We start from the raw sequence: 19576 nt of genomic DNA, 5'->3' as shown, positions 1-19576 counted from the left end.
CTACATTACAGTCATATCACCAGTCTCTCCTCTCCATTACAGTCATATCACCAGTCTCTCTCCTCTCCTATACATTATAGTCATATCACCAGTCTCTCTCCTCTCCTCTACATTACAGTCATATCACCAGTCTCTCCTCTCTACATTACAGTCATATCACCAGTCTCTCTCTCTCTCCTCTACATTACAGTCATATCACCAGTCTCTCCTCTACATTACAGTCATATCACCAGTCTCTCTCCTCTCCTCTGCATTACAGTCATATCACCAGTCTCTCTCCTCTCCTCTACATTACAGTCATATCACCAGTCTCTCCTCTACATTACAGTCATATCACCAGTCTCTCCTCTCATTCAGTCATATCACAGTCTATCACCAGTCTCTCCTCTCTCCTCTACATTACAGTCATATCCCAGTCTCTCTCCTCTCCTCTACATTACAGTCATATCACCAGTCTCTCTCCTCTCCTCTACATTACAGTCATATCACCAGTCTCTCCTCTACATTACAGTCATATCACCAGTCTCTCCTCTACATTACAGTCATATCACCAGTCTCTCTCCTCTCCTCTACATTACAGTCATATCACCAGTCTCTCCTCTACATTACAGTCATATCACCAGTCTCTCTCCTCTCCTCTACATTACAGTCATATCACCAGTCTCTCTCCTCTCCTCTACATTACAGTCATATCACCAGTCTCTCCTCTACATTACAGTCATTCACAGTCTCTCCTCACATTACAGTCTCACCAGTCTCTCCTCTCCTATACATTATAGTCATATCACCAGTCTCTCTCCTCTCCTCTACATTACAGTCATATCACCAGTCTCTCCTCTACATTACAGTCATATCACCAGTCTCTCTCTCTCCTCTACATTACAGTCATATCACCAGTCTCTCCTCTCTCTACATTACAGTCATATCACCAGTCTCTCTCCCTCTCCTCTACATTACAGTCATATCACCAGTCTCTCTCCTCTCCTCTACATTACAGTCATATCACCAGTCTCTCTCTCCTCTCATATCACCAGTCTCTCTCCATTACAGTCATATCACACCAGTCTCTCTCTCTCTACATTACAGTCATATCATTACAGTCATATCACCAGTCTCTCTCCTCTCCTCTACATTACAGTCATATCACCAGTCTCTCCTCTACATTACAGTCATATCACCAGTCTCTCTCCTCTCCTCTACATTACAGTCATATCACCAGTCTCTCTCCTCTCCTCTACATTACAGTCATATCACCAGTCTCTCCTCTACATTACAGTCATATCACCAGTCTCTCCTCTACATTACAGTCATATCACCAGTCTCTCCTCTACATTACAGTCATATCACCAGTCTCCCTCTACATTACAGTCATATCCCCAGTCTCTCTCCTCTCCTCTACATTACAGTCATATCACCAGTCTCTCTCCTCTCCTCTACATTACAGTCACACCAGTCTCTCCTCATTACCAGTCTCCTCTCCTCTACATTACAGTCATATCACCAGTCTCTCTCCTCTCCTCTACATTACAGTCATATCACCAGTCTCTCCTCTACATTACAGTCATATCACCAGTCTCTCTCCTCTCCTCTACATTACAGTCATATCACCAGTCTCTCTCCTCTCCTCTACATTACAGTCATATCACCAGTCTCTCCTCTCTACATTACAGTCATATCACCAGTCTCTCTCCTCTCCTATACATTATAGTCATATCACCAGTCTCTCTCCTCTCCTCTACATTACAGTCATATCACCAGTCTCTCCTCTACATTACAGTCATATCACCAGTCTCTCTCCTCTCCTCTACATTACAGTCATATCACCAGTCTCTCCTCTACATTACAGTCATATCACCAGTCTCTCTCCTCTCCTCTGCATTACAGTCATATCACCAGTCTCTCTCCTCTCCTCTACATTACAGTCATATCACCAGTCTCTCCTCTACATTACAGTCATATCACCAGTCTCTCCTCTACATTACAGTCATATCACCAGTCTCTCCTCTACATTACAGTCATATCACCAGTCTCTCCTCTCCTCTACATTACAGTCATATCCCCAGTATCACCAGTCTCTCATATCTCTCTCTCTCTCCTCTACATTACAGTCATATCACCAGTCTCTCCTCATATCACCAGTCTCTCTCTACATTACAGTCATATCACCAGTCTCTCTCCTCTCCTCTACATTACAGTCATATCACCAGTCTCTCCTCTACATTACAGTCATATCACCAGTCTCTCTCTCTACATTACAGTCATATCACCAGTCTCTCTCTCCTCTACATTACAGTCATATCACCAGTCTCTCCTCTACATTACAGTCATATCACCAGTCTCTCCTCTACATTACAGTCATATCACCAGTCTCTCTCTACATCTCCTCTACATTACAGTCATATCACCAGTCTCTCTCCTCTCCTCTACATTACAGTCATATCACCAGTCTCTCTCCTCTCCTCTACATTACAGTCATATCACCAGTCTCTCTCCTCTCCTCTACATTACAGTCATATCACCAGTCTCTCCTCTCCTCTACATTACAGTCATATCACCAGTCTCTCCTCTCCTCTACATTACAGTCATATCACCAGTCTCTCTCCTCTCCTCTACATTACAGTCATATCACCAGTCTCTCTCCTCTCCTCTACATTACAGTCATATCACCAGTCTCTCTCCTCTCCTCTACATTACAGTCATATCACCAGTCTCTCTCCTCTCCTCTACATTACAGTCATATCACCAGTCTCTCTCCTCTCCTCTACATTATAGTCATATCACCAGTCTCTCCTCTCCATTACAGTCATATCACCAGTCTCTCTCCTCTCCTATACATTATAGTCATATCACCAGTCTCTCTCCTCTCCTCTACATTACAGTCATATCACCAGTCTCTCCTCTACATTACAGTCATATCACCAGTCTCTCTCCTCTCCTCTACATTACAGTCATATCACCAGTCTCTCCTCTCTCCTCTACATTACAGTCATATCACCAGTCTCTCTCCTCTCCTCTACATTACAGTCATATCACCAGTCTCTCTCTACATTACTCCTATCACCAGTCTCTCCTCTACATTACAGTCATATCACCAGTCTCTCCTCTACATTACAGTCATATCACCAGTCTCTCTCCTCTCCTATACATTATAGTCATATCACCAGTCTCTCTCCTCTCCTCTACATTACAGTCATATCACCAGTCTCTCCTCTACATTACAGTCATATCACCAGTCTCTTCTCTCCTCTACATTACAGTCATATCACCAGTCTCTACATTAGTCATATCACCAGTCTCTCCTCTCCTCTACATTACAGTCATATCCCCAGTCTCTCCTCTTCTCTACATTACAGTCATATCACAAGTCTCTCTCTCCTCTTCTCTACATTACAGTCATATCACAAGTCTCTACATTACAGTCATTACAGTCATATCACCAGTCTCTCTCTCCTCTCCTCTATATTACAGTCATATCACCAGTCTCTCCTCTCCTCTACATTACAGTCATATCACCAGTCTCTCTCCTCTCCTCTACATTACAGTCATATCACAAGTCTCTACATTACAGTCATTACAGTCATATCACCAGTCTCTCTCTCCTCTCCTCTATATTACAGTCATATCACCAGTCTCTCCTCTCCTCTACATTACAGTCATATCACCAGTCTCTCTCTCCTCTCCTCTACATTACAGTCATATCACAAGTCTCTACATTACAGTCATTACAGTCATATCACCAGTCTCTCCTCTTCTCTACATTACAGTCATATCACAAGTCTCTACATTACAGTCATTACAGTCATATCACCAGTCTCTCTCTCTCTACATTACAGTCATATCACCAGTCTCTCCTCTCCTCTACATTACAGTCATATCACCAGTCTCTCTCTCCTCTCCTCTACATTACAGTCATATCACCAGTCTCCCTCTCCTCTACATTACAGTCATATCACCAGTCTCTCTCCTCTCCTCTACATTACAGTCATATCACCAGTCTCTCTCCTCTCCTCTACATTACAGTCATATCACCAGTCTCTCTCCTCTCCTATACATTATAGTCATATCACCAGTCTCTCTCCTCTCCTCTACATTACAGTCATATCACCAGTCTCTCCTCTACATTACAGTCATATCACCAGTCTCTCTCCTCTCCTCTACATTACAGTCATATCACCAGTCTCTCCTCTACATTACAGTCATATCACCAGTCTCTCTCCTCTCCTCTACATTACAGTCATATCACCAGTCTCTCTCCTCTCCTCTACATTACAGTCATATCACCAGTCTCTCCTCTACATTACAGTCATATCACCAGTCTCTCCTCTACATTACAGTCATATCACCAGTCTCTCCTCTACATTACAGTCATATCACCAGTCTCTCTCCTCTCCTCTACATTACAGTCATATCACCAGTCTCTCCTCTACATTACAGTCATATCACCAGTCTCTCTCCTCTCCTCTACATTACAGTCATATCACCAGTCTCTCTCCTCTCCTCTACATTACAGTCATATCACCAGTCTCTCCTCTACATTACAGTCATATCACCAGTCTCTCCTCTACATTACAGTCATATCACCAGTCTCTCCTCTACATTACAGTCATATCACCAGTCTCTCTCTCTCCTCTACATTACAGTCATATCACCAGTCTCTCTCCTCTCCTCTACATTACAGTCATATCACCAGTCTCTCCTCTCCTCTACATTACAGTCATATCACCAGTCTCTCTCCTCTCCTCTACATTACAGTCATATCACCAGTCTCTCCTCTCCTCTACATTACAGTCATATCACCAGTCTCTCCTCTCCTCTACATTACAGTCATATCACCAGTCTCTCTCCTCTCCTCTACATTACAGTCATATCACCAGTCTCTCTCCTCTCCTCTACATTACAGTCATATCACCAGTCTCTCTCCTCTCCTCTACATTACAGTCATATCACCAGTCTCTCTCCTCTCCTCTACATTACAGTCATATCACCAGTCTCTCTCCTCTCCTCTACATTATAGTCATATCACCAGTCTCTCCTCTCCATTACAGTCATATCACCAGTCTCTCTCCTCTCCTATACATTATAGTCATATCACCAGTCTCTCTCCTCTCCTCTACATTACAGTCATATCACCAGTCTCTCCTCTACATTACAGTCATATCACCAGTCTCTCTCCTCTCCTCTACATTACAGTCATATCACCAGTCTCTCCTCTACATTACAGTCATATCACCAGTCTCTCTCCTCTCCTCTACATTACAGTCATATCACCAGTCTCTCTCCTCTCCTCTACATTACAGTCATATCACCAGTCTCTCCTCTCCATTACAGTCATATCACCAGTCTCTCTCCTCTCCTATACATTATAGTCATATCACCAGTCTCTCTCCTCTCCTCTACATTACAGTCATATCACCAGTCTCTCCTCTACATTACAGTCATATCACCAGTCTCTCTCCTCTCCTCTACATTACAGTCATATCACCAGTCTCTCCTCTACATTACAGTCATATCACCAGTCTCTCTCCTCTCCTCTGCATAACAGTCATATCACCAGTCTCTCTCCTCTCCTCTACATTACAGTCATATCACCAGTCTCTCCTCTACATTACAGTCATATCACCAGTCTCTCCTCTACATTACAGTCATATCACCAGTCTCTCCTCTACATTACAGTCATATCACCAGTCTCTCCTCTACATTACAGTCATATCCCCAGTCTCTCTCCTCTCCTCTACATTACAGTCATATCACCAGTCTCTCTCCTCTCCTCTACATTACAGTCATATCACCAGTCTCTCCTCTACATTACAGTCATATCACCAGTCTCTCCTCTACATTACAGTCATATCACCAGTCTCTCTCCTCTCCTCTACATTACAGTCATATCACCAGTCTCTCCTCTACATTACAGTCATATCACCAGTCTCTCTCTCTCCTCTACATTACAGTCATATCACCAGTCTCTCTCCTCTCCTCTACATTACAGTCATATCACCAGTCTCTCCTCTACATTACAGTCATATCACCAGTCTCTCCTCTACATTACAGTCATATCACCAGTCTCTCCTCTACATTACAGTCATATCACCAGTCTCTCTCCTCTCCTCTACATTACAGTCATATCACCAGTCTCTCTCCTCTCCTCTACATTACAGTCATATCACCAGTCTCTCCTCTCCTCTACATTACAGTCATATCACCAGTCTCTCTCCTCTCCTCTACATTACAGTCATATCACCAGTCTCTCTCCTCTCTCTACATTACAGTCATATCACCAGTCTCTCTCCTCTCCTCTACATTACAGTCATATCACCAGTCTCTCTCCTCTCCTCTACATTACAGTCATATCACCAGTCTCTCTCCTCTCCTCTACATTACAGTCATATCACCAGTCTCTCTCCTCTCCTCTACATTATAGTCATATCACCAGTCTCTCCTCTCCATTACAGTCATATCACCAGTCTCTCTCCTCTCCTATACATTATAGTCATATCACCAGTCTCTCTCCTCTCCTCTACATTACAGTCATATCACCAGTCTCTCCTCTACATTACAGTCATATCACCAGTCTCTCTCCTCTCCTCTACATTACAGTCATATCACCAGTCTCTCCTCTACATTACAGTCATATCACCAGTCTCTCTCCTCTCCTATACATTATAGTCATATCACCAGTCTCTCTCCTCTCCTCTACATTACAGTCATATCACCAGTCTCTCCTCTACATTACAGTCATATCACCAGTCTCTCCTCTCCTCTACATTACAGTCATATCACCAGTCTCTCCTCTACATTACAGTCATATCACCAGTCTCTCTCTCTCCTCTACATTACAGTCATATCACCAGTCTCTCTCCTCTCCTCTACATTACAGTCATATCACCAGTCTCTCCTCTCCATTACAGTCATATCACCAGTCTCTCTCCTCTCCTATACATTATAGTCATATCACCAGTCTCTCTCCTCTCCTCTACATTACAGTCATATCACCAGTCTCTCCTCTACATTACAGTCATATCACCAGTCTCTCTCCTCTCCTCTACATTACAGTCATATCACCAGTCTCTCCTCTACATTACAGTCATATCACCAGTCTCTCTCTCCCTCTGCATTACAGTCATATCACCAGTCTCTCTCCTCTCCTCTACATTACAGTCATATCACCAGTCTCTCCTCTACATTACAGTCATATCACCAGTCTCTCCTCTACATTACAGTCATATCACCAGTCTCTCCTCTACATTACAGTCATATCACCAGTCTCTCCTCTACATTACAGTCATATCCCCAGTCTCTCTCCTCTCCTCTACATTACAGTCATATCACCAGTCTCTCTCCTCTCCTCTACATTACAGTCATATCACCAGTCTCTCCTCTACATTACAGTCATATCACCAGTCTCTCCTCTACATTACAGTCATATCACCAGTCTCTCTCCTCTCCTCTACATTACAGTCATATCACCAGTCTCTCCTCTACATTACAGTCATATCACCAGTCTCTCTCCTCTCTCCTCTACATTACAGTCATATCACCAGTCTCTCTCCTCTCCTCTACATTACAGTCATATCACCAGTCTCTCCTCTACATTACAGTCATATCACCAGTCTCTCCTCTACATTACAGTCATATCACCAGTCTCTCTCCTCTCCTATACATTATAGTCATATCACCAGTCTCTCTCCTCTCCTCTACATTACAGTCATATCACCAGTCTCTCCTCTACATTACAGTCATATCACCAGTCTCTCTCCTCTCCTCTACATTACAGTCATATCACCAGTCTCTCCTCTACATTACAGTCATATCACCAGTCTCTCTCCTCTCCCTCTACATTACAGTCATATCACCAGTCTCTCTCCTCTCTCTACATTACAGTCATATCACCAGTCTCTCCTCTCCATTACAGTCATATCACCAGTCTCTCTCCTCTCCTATACATTATAGTCATATCACCAGTCTCTCTCCTCTCCTCTACATTACAGTCATATCACCAGTCTCTCCTCTACATTACAGTCATATCACCAGTCTCTCTCCTCTCCATTACTCATATCATCTACATTACAGTCATATCACCAGTCTCTCCTCTCCTCTGCATTACAGTCATATCACCAGTCTCTCTCCTCTCCTCTGCATTACAGTCATATCACCAGTCTCTCTCCTCTCCTCTACATTACAGTCATATCACCAGTCTCTCCTCTACATTACAGTCATATCACCAGTCTCTCCTCTACATTACAGTCATATCACCAGTCTCTCCTCTACATTACAGTCATATCACCAGTCTCTCCTCTACATTACAGTCATATCCCCAGTCTCTCTCCTCTCCTCTCTACATTACAGTCATATCACCAGTCTCTCTCCTCTCCTCTACATTACAGTCATATCACCAGTCTCTCCTCTACATTACAGTCATATCACCAGTCTCTCCTCTACATTACAGTCATATCACCAGTCTCTCTCCTCTCCTCTACATTACAGTCATATCACCAGTCTCTCCTCTACATTACAGTCATATCACCAGTCTCTCTCCTCTCCTCTACATTACAGTCATATCACCAGTCTCTCTCCTCTCCTCTACATTACAGTCATATCACCAGTCTCTCCTCTCCATTACAGTCATATCACCAGTCTCTCTCCTCTCCTATACATTATAGTCATATCACCAGTCTCTCTCCTCTCCTCTACATTACAGTCATATCACCAGTCTCTCTCCTCTACATTACAGTCATATCACCAGTCTCTCTCCTCTCCTCTACATTACAGTCATATCACCAGTCTCTCCTCTACATTACAGTCATATCACCAGTCTCTCTCCTCTCCTCTGCATTACAGTCATATCACCAGTCTCTCTCCTCTCCTCTACATTACAGTCATATCACCAGTCTCTCCTCTACATTACAGTCATATCACCAGTCTCTCCTCTACATTACAGTCATATCACCAGTCTCTCCTCTACATTACAGTCATATCACCAGTCTCTCCTCTACATTACAGTCATATCCCCAGTCTCTCTCCTCTCCTCTACATTACAGTCATATCACCAGTCTCTCTCCTCTCCTCTATTACAGTCATATCACCAGTCTCTCCTCTACATTACAGTCATATCACCAGTCTCTCCTCTACATTACAGTCATATCACCAGTCTCTCTCCTCACATTACAGTCATATCACCAGTCTCTCCTCTACATTACAGTCATATCACCAGTCTCTCTCCTCTCCTCTACATTACAGTCATATCACCAGTCTCTCTCCTCTCCTCTACATTACAGTCATATCACCAGTCTCTCCTCTACATTACAGTCATATCACCAGTCTCTCCTCTACATTACAGTCATATCACCAGTCTCTACATTACAGTCATATCACCAGTCTCTCTCCTCTCCTCTACATTACAGTCATATCACCAGTCTCTCTCCTCTCCTCTACATTACAGTCATATCACCAGTCTCTCCTCTCCTCTACATTACAGTCATATCACCAGTCTCTCTCCTCTCCTCTACATTACAGTCATATCACCAGTCTCTCTCCTCTCCTCTACATTACAGTCATATCACCAGTCTCTCTCCTCTCCTCTACATTACAGTCATATCACCAGTCTCTCTCCTCTCCTCTACATTACAGTCATATCACCAGTCTCTCTCCTCTCCTCTACATTACAGTCATATCACCAGTCTCTCTCCTCTCCTCTACATTATAGTCATATCACCAGTCTCTCCTCTCCATTACAGTCATATCACCAGTCTCTCTCCTCTCCTATACATTATAGTCATATCACCAGTCTCTCTCCTCTCCTCTACATTACAGTCATATCACCAGTCTCTCCTCTACATTACAGTCATATCACCAGTCTCTCTCCTCTCCTCTACATTACAGTCATATCACCAGTCTCTCCTCTACATTACAGTCATATCACCAGTCTCTACATTACAGTCATATCACCAGTCTCTCTCCTCTCCTCTACATTACAGTCATATCACCAGTCTCTCCTCATTACAGTCATATCACCAGTCTCTCTCCTCTCCTATACATTATAGTCATATCACCAGTCTCTCTCCACATTACAGTCATATCACCAGTCTCTCCTCTACATTACAGTCATATCACCAGTCTCTCTCCTCTCCTCTACATTACAGTCATATCACCAGTCTCTCTCCTCTCCTCTACATTACAGTCATATCACCAGTCTCTCTCCTCTCCTCTATTACAGTCATATCACCAGTCTCTACATTACAGTCATATCACCAGTCTCTCTCCTCTCCTCTACATTACAGTCATATCACCAGTCTCTCCTCTCCTCTACATTACAGTCATATCACCAGTCTCTACATTACAGTCATATCACCAGTCTCTCTCATCTCCTCTACATTACAGTCATATCACCAGTCTCTCTCCTCTCCTCTACATTACAGTCATATCACCAGTCTCTCTCCTCTCCTCTACATTACAGTCATATCACCAGTCTCTCTCCCTCTCCATCTACATTACAGTCATATCACCAGTCTCTCCTCTCCTCTACATTATAGTCATATCCCCAGTCTCTCTCCTCTCCTCTACATTACAGTCATATCACCAGTCTCTCCTCTCCTCTCCATTACAGTCATATCCCCAGTCTCTCTCCTCTCCTCTACATTACAGTCATATCCCCAGTCTCTCTCCTCTCCTCTACATTACAGTCATATCACCAGTCTCTCCTCTCCTCTCCATTACAGTCATATCACCAGTCTCTCTCCTCTCCTCTACATTACAGTCATATCACCAGTCTCTCTCCTCTCCTCTACATTACAGTCATATCACCAGTCTCTACATTACAGTCATATCCCCAGTCTCTCTCCTCTCCTCTACATTACAGTCATATCACCAGTCTCTCTCCTCTCCTCTACATTACAGTCATATCACCAGTCTCTACATTACAGTCATTTCACCAGTCTCTCCTCTCCATTACAGTCATATCACCAGTCTCTCTCCTCTCCTCTACATTATAGTCATATCACCAGTCTCTCTCCTCTCCTCTACATTACAGTCATTTCACCAGTCTCTCCTCTCCATTACAGTCATATCACCAGTCTCTCCTCTCCTCTACATTACAGTCATATCACCAGTCTCTCCTCTACATTACAGTCATATCACCAGTCTCTCTCCTCTCCTCTACATTACAGTCATATCACCAGTCTCTCCTCTCCTCTACATTACAGTCATATCACCAGTCTCTCCTCTCCTCTACATTACAGTCATATCACCAGTCTCTCCTCTCCTCTACATTACAGTCATATCACCAGTCTCTCCTCTCCTCTACATTACAGTCATATCACCAGTCTCCCCTCTCCTCTACATTACAGTCATATCACCAGTCTCTCCTCTCCTCTACATTATAGTCATATCACCAGTCTCTCTCCTCTCCTCTACATTACAGTCATATCACTATTCTCTTCTATCTTCCAACCATTTATTTTCTCTACTGCTCAAAACTCTTTGCTCCACCTTGATATGGAGGAATCAATATGCAATACACTCGTTCATTACAAATTGAGTCAAAACGTTTGAGTAAAGTTCAGTTGTGTAAAATAGCAAAAGAGACTCAACAGCTGAATCCCTGTACCGTTGGAATGGCAGCACTCTCTCACATCCTATCAAAGCTCCCCCCTCTCATACCATGAGATATTCAAGTGTTTTTTCCACTAACATGACACAGCACTTTCATCCTCATTAAGGACATGGTCTAGTCACCAATTTGTAAGGCTGGATAAGAGCGTCTGCTAAATGACTTAAATGTAAATGTAAATGTTGTGTTAACCATGACCCAGGAGTTTCTACAGACACGTTCATCCTCATTAAGGACATGGTCTGGTGAATGCACCAATTTGTAACTTAAATGTAAATGTAAATGTAAATGTAAATGTTGTGTTAACCATGACCCAGGAGTTTCTACAGACACTTTCATCCTCATTAAGGACATGGTCTTGTGTTAACCATGACCCAGGAGTTTCTACAGACACTTTCACCCTCATTAATGACATGGTCTTGTGTTAACCATGAACCAGGAGTTTCTACAGACACTTTCACCCTCATTAAGGACATGGTCTTGTGTTAACCATGACCCAGGAGTTTCTACAGACACTTTCACCCTCATTAATGACATGGTCTTGTGTTAACCATGAACCAGGAGTTTCCTCATTAAGGACATGGTCTTGTGTTAACCATGACCCAGGAGTTTCTACAGACACTTTCATCCTCATGTTAGGACATGGTCTTGTGTTAACCATGACCCAGGAGTTTCTACAGACACTTTAATCCTCATTAAGGACATGGTCTTGTGTTAACCATGACCCAGGAGTTTCTACAATCTCAACCAGTGTTGGCACCATCTTATCTTGTTGTTGTTAGGCCATGCAGCCTATCTGTGGTTTCCAGTCTCAAGCTTTCTAACAGACAGTCCCCCAAAACCACAAACAGCCCTCGACCTCACCATGACTCTACAATACAAAAAAACATCCTGGAGACTCAAGGCCTCATTCTACTTCTCCTTAAACAACACAAACAGAACTTATTAATGGAAGTCATTTAGCAGGGACTCTTATCCAGAGGGACTTACAGGAGCCGTAAGGGCTAAGTGCCTTGCTCAAGGGCACCTCGGCAGATTTATCACCTAGTCTGCTCAGGGATTCAAACGTTAACAGCGATTCTACCTGCTACCATTTCACAATCTAACAACCTCCTTTATGTTCTTGTCATCCTCCTTGTCATCTTCCCTTTCTCCTCTGTCTCCTTATCCTCCCCTCCTCTTCTCCCTCCCTTCCTACTCTCTTCTCCTCCCTCCTCCTCTCCTCTCCTCCCTCCTCTTCTGCCTCCCTCCCCTCCTCCCTTTATTCTCCCTCATCTCCTCTTCTCCCTCATTTCCCCCTCCTCTCCTCTTCTGCCTCCCTCCTCTCCTCTTCTCCCTCATCTCCTGCCTCCATCCTCTCCTCCCTCCTCTCCTCCTCTCCTCATCTCCTGCCTCCCTCCTCTCCTCTTCTGCCTCCCTCCCCTCCTCCCTTTCATCTCCCTCCTCTCATCTCCTCCCTCCTCTCCTCCCTCCTCTCCTATTCTGCCTCCCTCCTCATCTGCCTCCCTCCTCATCTGCCTCCCTCCTCATCTGCCTCCCTCCCCTCCTCCCTTTCATCTCCCTCCTCTCATCTCCTCCCTCCTCTCCTCCCTTTCATCTCCCTCCTCTCATCTCCTCCCTCCTCTCCTCTTCTGCCTCCCTCCTCTTCTGCCTCCCTCCTCATCTGCCTCCCTCCTCATCTGTCTCCCTCCTCATCTGCCTCCCTCCCCTCCTCCCTTTCATCTCCCTCCTCTCATCTCCTCCCTCCTCTCCTCCCTTTCATCTCCCTCCTCTCATCTCCTCCCTCCTCTCCTCTTCTGCCTCCCTCCTCTTCTGCCTCCCTCCTCATCTGCCTCCCTCCTCATCTGCCTCCCTACTCATCTGCCTCCCTCCTCTTCTGCCTCCCTCCTCCTCTGCCTCCCTCCCCTCCTCCCTTTCTTCTCCATCCTCTCCTCTTCTCCCTCATCTCCTCCACTCTCTCCTCAGGCGTTGGGTAGCTTGTCTTTCCAGTGTTTCCACCAGAGGACGCTCTCGGCCTCTTCCTCGTATAACGCCCAGGTCACCTGCTTCGCGGCTGCTGCCATGGTCCTCATCCTGGGGATCCCCTCTGTCCTGGTCGGGGCTGTAGCCGCTTCCACAGGTAATAAAATACAAAAAGGTGTTCCAATCCCGGAGCAGACAAGGTGAATAATCTGTTGTTGTGCAAGGCACTTAAACCCTTACCCTCCAGGGATGTAATGGTCGTCTCTGACCCCAACTCTCCAACGGCGACTCAGGGGGAGTTGGGATATGAAGATAAAAATACATTTTATTTTTTATTTCACCTTTATTTAACCAGGTAGGCTAGTTGAGAACAAGTTCTCATTTACAACTGCGACCTGGCCAAGATAAAGCAAAGCAGTGCAACACAAACAACTACAGAGTTGCACATGGAGTAAACAAACATACAGTCAATAACACAATAGATAAAGTCTGTATACAGTGTGTGCAAAAGAGGTAATATAAGGGAGGTAAGGCAATAAATAGGCCATAGTGGCGAAATAATTACAATATAGCAATTAAACACATGTTCACTTGTTCAAGAATAATGGACAAATATAAGCACCTCCATGTTAATGGTATTAAAGGGGTTATAAAGTTTCAGAGAAAAAGAGTTGTGTGTCGTTGACTGGTTTGTCTGTTATCTGATGTCCGTAAACTGCTCCTATCATCTACCTCACATCATGAACCATAACATACTCCAGTCTAGTGGCAGTGTCCTGGTGTTGTGGCTAGAGTGCATGTTTGTTATTACTCTCGGTGGAGCACGAGATCCCTTGAATACATCTGGTTTCCCTGCAGCTCACATGAGCTGATTGCAAAATGAAAGAATGTAAATAACTCATACACATCGTACTCGTGTTTATGCTTTTAGACTTCATCAAAGTGTGACTGTCAAAACGACCAAACTTTATTGACACTTTCCTGGTGTGTCTCCAGACTGGAACCTGACATCGTACGGGTCTCCATCTCCGTATGAGCGCAACGAGACGGGATTGGTGCTCCCCATCGCCCTGCAGCACCTGGCTCCGCCCTACGTGTCCGTCATCGGCATCGGGGCCATCGCCGCAGTGATGTCATCCGTGGACTCTGGCCTGCTCAGCTCCGCCTCCATGTTCTCCTCCAACATCTACAAGAACATCATCAGGACGCAGGTAAAGAGTTGGCTGCAGGCTTTCGTTCTATCCCATCACTTACACCTCGTTCTAACAAATCTGTGTGTGACTAGATACTCAATACAGTAGAGGTGACTTAAGGAATTTAGGTCTGTTTTCCCAGACGCAGATGAATAAACCTACTAGTCCAGAACTGAAACACATTCTCAATGGACATGATCCATTATGTTCATTAGTCCTGTTCTAGGTCATAGGTCATGTACCAGAAAATCACCACTAAATGCATAAATAAGTGTTTTTTTCCATTTTCATCCATTTTTGGGACATTGGCAAGACATTTTTCAATTCACATTGCATTGGGTTCTATAGTGTAATAGCATTTTTGGGACATATAGCCTAACTCCGTGCTCCCTCTTGTGACTTCTCTGAGTATTACACCACAGGGCTGTTCAAGCTCTTGTGACTTCTCTGAGTATTACACCACAGGGCTGTTCAAGGGGAAGAGGAACACACCCCTTTAACTGCTGTACCTCCATTTCGTGTCTGTCTCCCCCATTCTCCAGATGACACACAGGGAGGTTTCAGTGGGGGATCTGTATCTCATACGTCTACAGAGTTTATAACCACTGTGCCTCCATCTTGGATCTGTCCTCCCCACTGTGCCTCCGTCTTGGATCTGTCCAGCCCACTGTGCCTCCATCTTGGATCTGTCCTCCCTACTGTGCCTCCGTAGTGGATCTGTCCAGCCCACTGTGCCTCCATCTTGGATCTGTACTCCCCACTGTGCCTCCATCTTGGATCTGTCCTCCCCACTGTGCCTCCATCTTGGCTCTGTCCTGACCACTGTGCCTCCATCTTGGATCTGTCCTCCCTACTGTGCCTCCATCTTGGATCTGTCCTCCCTACTGTGCCTCCGTCTTGGATCTGTCCAGCCCACTGTGCCTCCATCTTGGATCTGTACTCCCCACTGTGCCTCCATCTTGGCTCTGTCCTCCCTACTGTGCCTCCATCTTGGATCTGTACCCCCCACTGTGCCTCCATCTTGGATCTGTCCTCCCCACTGTGCCTCCGTCTTGGATCTGTCCAGCCCACTGTGCCTCCATCTTGGATCTGTCCTGACCACTGTGCCTCTGACTTTGAACTGTCCTGACCACTGTGCCTCCATCTTTGATTTGTCCTGACCACTGTAGCTCCATCTTGTGTCTATCTCTCCTCCAGGCCTCAGACAGGGAGATACAGTGGGTGATCCGTGTGTCAGTGGTGGTGGTGGGGCTGTGTGGGATGGCCCTCACTCTCCTCCACAACAGTACCTTTGCCCTGTGGATCCTGGCGTCTGATCTCTCCTACACCATCATCTTCCCTCAGCTCATCTGTGTCCTCTTCTTCCAGGTGTGTGTGTGTGTGTGTGTGTGTGTGTGTGTGTGTGTGTGTGTGTGTGTGTGTGTGTGTGTGTGTGTGTGTGTGTGTGTGTGTGTGTGTGTGTGTGTGTGTGTGTGTGTGTGTGTGTGTGTGTGTGTGTGTGTAAAATGCAGAGGTGATATTGTGTGTGTGGGCCTTATCTTTTCCCTGCATCACAAACATGGTGGTGTGTCACTAGCCTGAGTGCCAGTCTGTTTGTGATGTCGTCATGCCAACTCACTCAACATCATGCCAAATGGTCGGCTTGACAACTACAGCAATGGAGATGGCAAGAGCACAAACCGGCCCTAGCCACAATGCGTCTTAGAGTAGGAGTGCTGATCTAGGTTCAGGCCCCAACCTGTTCATATCATCTTATTCATTATGAACTAAAAGGTTAAACTGATCCTAGATCAGAACTCTTACTCAGAGAGGCTTTGTGGATACAGGCCCAGGTTATAATTCGTCTGGCTACCCAGAGTCCTTGCTCCAGCCAAACGCTAGGCCACACCCACAGACGTTAGTTTCTTCTCCACAATGAGTTTGGATCTAAGTACCTCCCCGATTCTTCACCGAATGTGAACACATTCAGGGCCGTCTGATTGGTCCAGAAACCGATGGGTTGGACCAGAACCAAAACACATGTGGGTAAAACAGCGGTTTGAAAATGTGTAATTGGCTTTGATACTCTGATTAGTTATTTTACTGCTGGTCTTTAATTATTTGTTACTTTTATTTCTTTACTTTAAAAACAAAACTGCATTATTGGTTAAAACTTCTTAGGGCTGCAATCCTGTTAACGGGATCGATATGACAACAGCCAGTGAAAGTGCAGGGCGCCAAATTCAAACAACAGAAATCTCATAATTAAAATTCCTCAAACATACAAATATTTCACACCATTTTAAAGATACACTTTGTCTTAATCCCACCACAGTGTCCGATTTCAAAAAGGCTTTACAGCGAAAGCACCACAAACGATTATGTTAGGTCACCGCAAAATAACAGAAAAACTGTCATTTTTCCAGCCAAATACAGGAGTCACAAAAATCAGAAATAGAGATACAATTAATCACTAACCTTTGATGATCTTCATCAGATGACACTCATAGGACTTCATGTTACACAATACATATATGTTTTGTTCAATAAAGTTCATATTTATATCCAAAAACCTTTACATTGGCACCAGGTTCAGAAATGCCTCTAAAATATCCAGAGAAATTGCAGAGCCACATCAAATAACCGAAATACTCATCATAAACTTTGATGAAAGATACATGTTTTACATAGAATTAAACATGAACTTGTTCTTAATGCAACCGCTGTGTCAGATTTCAAAAAAGCTTTACGGCAAAAGTACAATATTCAATCATCTGAGAACAGCGTTCAGCCACCAAAGCCAGCCATACAGTTACCCTCCTTATTGTGGAGTCAACAAAAGTCATAAATAGCATTATAAATCTACACTTACCTTTGCTGATCTTCGTCGGAATGCACTCCCAGGACTCCCACTTCCACAAGAAATGTTCGTTTTGTTCAGTAATGTCCATCATTTATGTCCAAATAGCTGCTTTAGTGCATTTGGTAAACAAATCCAATGTCACGAAGCGCATTCACTAAAAGCAGACGAAATGTCAAACAGTTCCATAACAGTCAGTAGAAACATGTCAAACGATGTATTGAATCAATCTTTAGGATGTTTTTAACATAAATCTTCAATAATGTTCCTCCCGGAGAATTACATTGTCTTCAGAAGTTTGATGGAACAGAGCTCTCACGTGAACGTGCATGGTCAGCTCATGATAGACTCATTCCCCTCTCCTTCGCCCCCACTTCACAGTAAAAGTATCGGACAAGGTTCTAAAGACAGTTGACATCTAGTGGAAGCCGCAGGAAGTGCAAACTGACCCATATCCCACTGTGTATTTGATAGGCGATGAGTTGAAAACCTACAAACCTCAGATTTCCCACTTTCTGGTTGGATTTTCTTCTCAGGTTTTTGCCATATGAGTTCTGTAATACTCACAGACATCATTCAAACAGTTTTAGAGTTTCAGAGTGTTTTCTATCCAATACTAATAATAATATGCATATATTAGCAACTGGGCCTGAGGAGCAGGCAGTTCACTCTGGGCACCTTTTCATCCAAGCTACTCAATACTGCCCCTGCAGTAAGTTAGAATTTCAATTGAAATCGGCGCATGTGACAAATACAATTTGATTTGATCCAATCGCTGATGACCCTGTTTTGCACAATGACCCTCATTGCACAATGCCCCTCATTCCCACAAACGACCTCAACGATGGCACTGAAACTAAAGTATGTAATATAATATATGCCATTTAGCAGACGCTTTTATCCAAAGCGACTTACAGTCATGTGTGCATACATTCTACGTATGGGTGGTCCCGGGGATCGAACCCACTACCCTGGCGTTACAAGCGCCATGCTCTACCAACTGAGCTACAGAAGGACCAAGTGACAGAGCATAAAAATAAGTTAGTGTGAGTCATCAGGCTAGGCTAGAATATCACTTCTTCAAAACAAATCTCTTCATCTTCCAACAGGTCTCCAACGGCTATGGAGCCGTGGTGGGATACCTCGTAGGGGGCCTGATGAGACTCCTCTGCGGGGAGCCCATCTTCAACCTCGCCCCTGTCCTCCACTTCCCTGGATGCACCCTGGAGGACGGCGTCTATGTCCAGCGCTCCCCATCAGGACCATATGTATGCTTCTGGCCCTGGCGGCCATCTTGGGTTTCTCCTGGCTGGCTCAGCTGATGTTCAATAAGGTCTGGTTGCCCGAGAGGTGGGATGTGTTCCAGGTGACGTTCCAGACTTTACCACTTGGTGGCGCCAGAGAGATGAAAGAGAAGGAGGAGGATGGTGCAGCATCTGAGCCAATGCTTGACAACACAAAGTGTTAATGTTTTGATCTACCTACTTTTACAGGCCGGTTTCCCAGACACTTCCCTGGACTACAAAGCACTTTGTTTTTGAGCATATTTTTTGTTTATTGAACAAGATAGAGAAAGGAAAGATCTATTGAACATCCAAATCATTCTAAAGAAGGCTATTTAAAATCAATTGTGTAGCTCAATTAAGTTACTTATATGATTTGAACATAAAGCGTGAAAAAGGCTGTAAACATCGGTACCACCGACTTGCATTGGATTTGTTCCACAAAAGCATGGATTGCGGTCGTACCTTGTCCATAGACTGATTACAGGGTAAGGTAATCAATGCTAGTATGTCATTTGGGTGAACTCTCTCTTTAGTCTAGGAGTAGGCTTAATGATCTGTGTCTGCGAAACTTCATTACCTCATCCCCAGACTACCTCATCCCCACCAGATTACCTCATCCCCACCAGATTACCTCATACCCACCATCATACCCACCCCATTATACTAGTAGGTAGGGGTATACTACCCCATTATA

General features: G+C 44.4%; 1 pseudogene; it reads left to right on the top strand.

The window, feature by feature from the left end:
* The window catches only part of LOC124023385, a 39870-nt pseudogene extending 20806 nt beyond the window's left edge, over nucleotides 1–19064 (top strand).
* The last annotated feature ends 512 nt before the right edge of the window (nucleotides 19065–19576 follow it).

Source organism: Oncorhynchus gorbuscha, unplaced genomic scaffold, assembly GCF_021184085.1.
Source record: "Oncorhynchus gorbuscha isolate QuinsamMale2020 ecotype Even-year unplaced genomic scaffold, OgorEven_v1.0 Un_scaffold_1624, whole genome shotgun sequence".
Lineage (NCBI taxonomy): Eukaryota > Metazoa > Chordata > Actinopteri > Salmoniformes > Salmonidae > Oncorhynchus > Oncorhynchus gorbuscha.
This window is presented reverse-complemented; position numbering and strand designations above follow the sequence as displayed.